Source organism: Phaethon aethereus (genome assembly GCF_964289735.1).
Source record: "Phaethon aethereus genome assembly, contig: HAP1_SCAFFOLD_463, whole genome shotgun sequence".
Taxonomy (NCBI): domain Eukaryota; kingdom Metazoa; phylum Chordata; class Aves; order Phaethontiformes; family Phaethontidae; genus Phaethon; species Phaethon aethereus.
The window spans coordinates 1-6977 of record NW_028114142.1 but is presented as its reverse complement, the minus strand read 5'-3'; positions in this window follow the sequence as shown (position 1 = coordinate 6977).

Here is a 6977-nt window from a genome sequence, read left to right as displayed (position 1 = left end):
CGCATCATATGGGGGATTCCCTATCCTCTGCCCAGCTGGCTGAACACAGTGACTCCAGTATGCCCTCCAGAAGTCCAAAGGGGCAGTTCTGCTGTGGTTTCTAACACATCAATAACCCTTGCGTCTTTGCTGTCACACAGCTCTCCATGCTCCCTACCTCCACTGAGCTGGCAGACTGCAGCACCTCACTAGCACCATCCCTCAAACATCAGCGTGCCGCCCCCAGGCTCATCTCTAGCGAGCCTGGTTTTATCCCCTTCCCCCTTTGAATCTAGTTTAAGGCTCTTTCATGGAGCCCTGCTAAGTCCTGTGCAAAGACCCTTTTCCCCCTTTGAGACACGTGTACCCCACCTGTCACCAGCAGGCCTGGTGTCGTGTGGACCAGCTCATGATCAAAAACCTCCCAATTCTGCCGGTGTCACCGGGCTCAAGCTGCTGGCTCTTCCTGTTCCTTCCGTCAGCATTCCTGCAACTGGAAGAACCGAGGAGAACCTACTTGTGCTCCTGATCCCTTAGCCAGTCGTGCCAAGGCCCCGAAGTCTCTCTTGATTGCCCTTGGACTTCTTGCTGCAACTTTGTCACTACCTACATGAAAAATCAATAATGGAGAATAATCTGAGGCCGTACCAGGGTAGGAAGCTTATTCTTCACAGCTTTAACTGGGGCCCCAGGGAGGCAGCAGACTTCCCTAAGAAGTGGGTCCGGTCTGCATATGGGGCCTTCTGTGCCCTTCAGAAGGGAGTCTCCTCTGACAATGACCTGTCGTCTTCTTTTTGTGGAAGCGGTACCAGTACAAACAGATGGGTTTATGGCAATAACCATCAATGGCCATTGGCTCTTTGACCGAACTTCCCGTAAATGCAAGAAGAGACACTCGGACACCCTGAGATGTCCCCTCCCTTCGCTGGGCCTGGGCACGGGCAGCCAAGTGCCGCACGGCAAAGCTCACTGGGTCTTCCCCAGGCTGTCTTGTCCTGGCCGGCTGCTGCCAGGAGGGGACAGCGAGTGGTGACAGCCTGGGGGTGACAGGAGGGACAGCAGGTGGTGACAGGCCTGGGGGGTGACAGGAGGGTCCCCACAGGCCTGGGGGGTGACAAGACACCGGGCAATGAGCAGCCAGGGGGGTAACAGGAGGATCCCCACAGGCCTGGGGTGTGACAGGACACCAGGCAGTGGCAGGCCCAGGGGGGTGACAGGAGGGACACCACAGGCCAGGTGAGGCGCGGGGGGGTGCAGTGTTCCGTTGGGCACGCGCAGTGATGTGATCAGGGCAGCCCCTGCAGTTGGCGTCCGTTAAACTGCCAACGGAACGCTGAGGCAGAGGTGCCCGAGTGCCCACAGCGAGTGGTTGGGCCTGGGAGCGCTGCGTGAGAGAGGGAGCAGAGGCCGAGCCGGGGCCGCGGGGGCCTCTCCCTGTCATCCGCCCACCCGCCCGTCGCTGAGGGCCGCAGGCCGGACTTGTTGCGGGGGTGAGCTCAGCCCCCTCGGTCCGCTGTGGTAGACGCCGTCGGGGAGCAGGCCCCGACCATGTCGTGCGTCCACTACAAGTTCTCCTCCAAGCTGAGCTATGACACAGTCACCTTCACCGGCCTCCACATCTCCCTGTGGGACCTCAAGCGCCAGATCATGGGCCGGGAGAAGCTGAAGGCGGCCACCTGTGACCTGCAGATCACCAACGCCCAGACCAAAGAAGGTGTGTGGGGGCGGCGGGCGTGGGGGCTCGGGGACTGCCCGGCTGGCAGTGTCACAGACCACCCTGTGATGGCCATGGCCTGTGGGAGCCACGGTCTGCTCTTTGTGGCTCGTCCCCACATAGCCTGAGTCAGCCTGAGGCCCATCTTGCCGGCCTGCGGGGGGACTGGGAGGGCAAGCGGCGCGGGGGCTTACACGGGGTGGGAAGCGATAATGTGATTTGGCCACGCTCGGTAGCTGTGGCTTGTGTTGGGGGCCTCAGGGCTGTTCTTTTGTAGTTGCTGTTCTGACAACTACCTTCAGATCTGTGCTTTGGGCGCAGAGCAGGCATAGAAGAATGTGTGGTTGATGTGTGATGTACAGGGCTTAGAAATTCTTGCTTTCCTGGAATTCTGCTAAGTAAAATGATAAGGAAATATGGGAGGATATCTTATATTAATAACCTCTCCAGATGTCTTGGAAATCAAGTGGAGAAAGCTGAAAGGGATGGGAAGAGAACAGGTGGCTACTTTGAAGAAATAAATTGTCTTTGGTGACTTCGTTTTGTGATCACCTTGCTTTACTCCACTGCACTGGAAAACTGGTTTGGTGGCTGTTGCAGCAACTGCTCGCCAGCAACACTTTGGATCAAGAGTGTAGCTGTGAGTTACCATCTGTGCAGACCCTCTAATGGCCTCTCTGCCATGGGTGTTCTCCGTATCTAAATGACACCTTGGAATTTCTTGTTAATATCGCTTCTTTTCTACACCAAAGACATTGTCGTTCAGGTGCTATCAAGCATCAATTCACCATTTGTCTCTAAGCGTTTTTTTTCCCTGGTACTACGTGTGAACCATATCAGGGCAGTACTGAAGTTTTCCGGCAGAACATTTATGGTGACTATACGTAAGAAACGTTCTTAGAGAAGTCATAAATTCTTTTAAACCTAAAAAGTGGTGCTTGATTCTCAGAGATGATAATGGTTTCGTGGTACTTAGTATGATATTTCAGTTTGGTAAGCTGCTGTCTTGACAAGTTTGAATGTGATTACAGGCCTTGGGGTGTGACTTTTCAGAAATAGAAAGATTTGTTGCCAAGTCTCTGCTCGAGGATGTTGCTGCCCAGGAGGAAAAGGTTCCTGCTGGGAGATGCCAGTTTTGTCCGAGAGCTGCTAGACTAAGCTGGCATCTGTTAAATTCAAATCGAGCAAACAAAAATTTCCAGGCCTTCAGGAATAGTGCTCCAGCTTTATTCCTTTCCTATTAAAAGAAGAAAAAGAAAGTTAACTTTTTAGTCTACGTTGTTTGACTTCACCTTTATTAAGGTGCCATCAACCAAAATGAATTCAATTAATTGAGGCGAAGGAAATAGAAATGTATTAAAGCCAACTGGTACCACATCCCTTCTCAGAACACACTCAGCAATGTTCTCTGCGGTAGGTAAACACTCTTCCACAAATTCTCTGACACGGTGACCAAGCTGCTGGGGTACTTCAAGTACCAAATACAAGTATGTGCAAGTGTCCTATGCAAAGAAAGCCTTTACTTCCCCAAGCTGTTGTCCCTCTACAGCTGATGCCTTTCAAAGTGTGCTGATTGACTTCTAAGGGGAATTCCTGTTGGAATTCGGTCTGCTCTCAGGTGGCTGGAGCTCTCTTCACTCTGCACTCAACAAGCAGACTGTAAACAAGCATATCACAGGAGGTGCTGCCACTTGTAACCTTCTACAGAGCTACCACAGTCCTCAGTTCGGCACAGGCGTAGCGAACTCCTGCCTTTTTGTGGAGCCGCTGTCGCTTAGCCCAGATCTCACTCCAGTGGTTTGTGATCTGGACCAGAAGGATACTCTGTATGACTCCGTCCCGCAGGCAGAAGCAGCTGCTTTGGGCTTCTAGAACTGCGGCCGGTGTGACCTGCCAGTTGTTTGTCAGGGCCTCAGTACGGTTTGAGCTCCTTCTCCATGAACAAGTGCAGCGCAGGCCTTTCTTGACAGGTGGCTGTGTACTGGTTGGATTTTCCTTTGGAGAAGAGCTCCAGGGGCTGGTTTCAGGATGTGACTTGTGTAAGAGCTTCTGGTTTTGTCATTAGCAGTCCTTTCTGCTACAGTTTGAAACTACTCTCAAGTCCCGAGGAAGCTTGCTGTTTGGTTCCCGGGGCGGGGAAGATCAGGAGCTAGTTTCGGCTAAATGCTTTCTCACTTTTCTGAAGAAGCCTTCTGTCATCCAGAAATAGAAATAGAATTTTCATTTCATGGCTGAAGTAATGTCTTGTGGTAGGTATGTTTTGGTCCATGAGAGGTTCCTGCCTGTAGGAATAATCTACTGAAAAATGGAGCCTGAATTGTGAGAGAGTCCTGTTTTGTGTGTGATCACTGAGCAAAACCACCCTGACAGAGCTTGTCTACATAGACAGCATCTTTGGTTTTCAGATCATTGTTCTGTTTCGGTCTGCAAAGGTGAGGGCTTTTAACATGTAAAACTGTGGGCAGATCATGAAAGCGTGGAGAGCTTCGGGCACATGCTGGTTTTGACTGGCTTTTAAAGGCTGTCTTCATCAGTAATTTCATTGGAGTCTGTCTCTCTGCTGTGCAGGAAGGGGATCCAAAGGATTCTTGTCCCTTTGGTTAATTCAGACCAGATGATTAGCTGAAGAGGGGAGATCTAGTTCTGCCCTACTTGTGAAAGCACGCTCAACCCCCCCCTCCAAATTTCTGTGATCCACATTCTAGTTCTAGCACTGCCAGTTCTGTTTCCATTTCATTGTAAAGCACCGAGCAGCTGAGGAGTGTGGTTGTTGGTGGATTAAGCTGCAAGCCATAGGCAGAGGTGGCCGGCTGTCTTCTGTGTTCTGTCGGCCTTGAGCACCAGCAGCGTGGCCGAATCGCTTTTAGTGAACAGCTATGAAAGCAACGGCGCAGAGATTTCATGCTTTAGCTAAGGGCCTGTTTTGTTGCAGGGCAAGCTTGTCTGACTTCAGATCTGCTTTACACAGGTGAGACTTGGCTGTGCTTTGTTTTTCTCCAAAGATCCCTTGGTTTTGTAGCCTAACAGAAGCAAAAGCCACTTAAGCTAGATCAGGACAGAACCTCATGTGCTAGCAGACTCTCCTTTAGTGACCTTTGGGAGCATTTTGCTGTTGGCATTCACGCTCTCTCAAAAAAAATGGAAAAGATTGTGCTGCTTGCGTTTGGTTCTCAAACCTGAAGATTTCTTGGAATGTACTACTAGTGTGCTGAGACGATAAAAATGCACCGTTACATCTGAAATCTGGCTTTTCTATCTGCAAAGGGCTTCCCTCTCTGCCGCGCTGTGTAATTACATATTCATATACATTCTTTTGAACTGACTAATGTCTTTTTCTGTGTTTATGTTGTTTTCAGAATACACAGAGGCTAATGCCCTGATTCCTAAGAACTCGTCGGTAATTGTGAGAAGAATCCCTGTCGGAGCAGTTAAAGCTACCAGCAAAACATACGTTCTGTAGGTATCCATAAAGCACTGTGTTCTGTGCTAGTGGTTCCCATGTGTTACCTTTTCTAATTGGTGTTCGTTTCCAGAGGCACTCAGATTGTATCTTTCTGGTTAAAGCTGCTGTTAGTTTTTGTTGTAATGGGGTAGATTTTATTGTTCCTGTCCCAAAGTAAACTTATGCTTTTCGGCCTGCTGGGACATGGGGTTCAAACTCCAACAACGGTAACTGTTAAGAATGATTCTATTTGGTTTGATCTTGGGGTTGTTTTTTCTGAGCGCCAAGTTTTCGATGCTGTTTCCTCTACGTGGAGAGATTCCTTGTTACACGTGTTTGCTTGTCTTGCTTTTAGAGTGAAGACAGGTACGCATTGGAGTGTAAACTTAGAATTTGTTCCCATCTCAGTGTTTCTGCGTCTATTTGGGGCAGGGGGGTGGCATATGAGAGGTATCCTTATGCCCCAAATCTGGTGGTTTTGCATACTAGCTAGAGGGGAAAGACCAAGGCTTGCCAGCTCTGCTGATGGGACACTTGGGATGATGCAGGAATTATTTGTTCACTACATCGATGGCTGCATGTCTCATTCATGATGATCTGCAGGCAGATACAGATCAATGAGTATGTGGAATCTCAGCAAGTTCCCAGATGTAATAAATATTTCCCCAAATACTGTAGCATTTTCAAGGTTATCTTAAAGCAAATTCTGGCAATTAAGTCCTTTTTTTTTTTTTATTTCCCCACAGGACTCCTAAATCGCAGAAAATCCTAGGCACTGCCTTCAGGTGACATTTCTACTACTATTTTTAGTCACCATGTTTAAGACACAAAACTGTAGTACAGACCTCATATTTTTGATACTTACGTAGCAGAGACAAAATATCTGAGGCACTTTGGTGTTCTATTTCTCTAAGTCTTAGAGTAATTTTCTGACAAAGTAGAAATGGGCTTCTGGGGGTTTTTTTAGTTGCACTGAAGGTACCAAGAGAGAGCCGTTTATGTATATGAATACGTTTCCACATGCACTAGACTATCAGCACATCACGTTTTGATGTTCCAGTTCTGTAATCTGTTGTCACTGCTGTATGTTGGGCACAAGGGCTTTCTTTTAAGTTCTGATCACTTTTATTTCTTCTTCTTCCAGATGTCAAACTGAGCCAGTGAGTGGAATATCAAGAGGCGTATGTAAAACACCATCTCATACTTTTTTCTACACACTGCACTTAAATCCAATCAATGTAGCCTTGTGTTAATTTCCCCAACATTAACCTAATATATTTTCCACTAAAACATAGATGTTGTATGTACAATGTATTTGATTCAGCATCATAGAAATTTTATTCTACGTTTCTAAAAAACTAAGCAGTGATTCGGATGTCTTTCTGATGATGTTTTACTAGTGTCAGCTTAACTGCTGCTTGTGGCATCATAGAATTCAATATCCTGGAAAAGGAACCAGATGAGAGCTACCCTTTTGACTTGTGGAAAAACCGCATGTCATCTTAGATCCCAGTAAATGCCGCAGTCCGTTGCTGACTGGTGGCCTGAGGACTTCATTCCTGCAAGCTGTTGCAGGAGGTAGCTGGGAGGGAGGAGTGTAGTTGCAAAGGAGAAAAAAAAAAAATCACAGGATTGTGCTCTGAATCCATGTTTTTGTCATCATTAAGACTTGGTTTTGGTCTGCTGGCAAGGAGAATAATATTAAATCCTCACACTTCCCAAACCGATTTGCGTAGTGTGGCCTGTGGTCTAATACATGACAAGAAATCCATTTTCTCAGTTTTTATAGGCTACTCTGTCATGGCAGACACTTTAATTTCAATAATTTGAGCAGCTTATTTT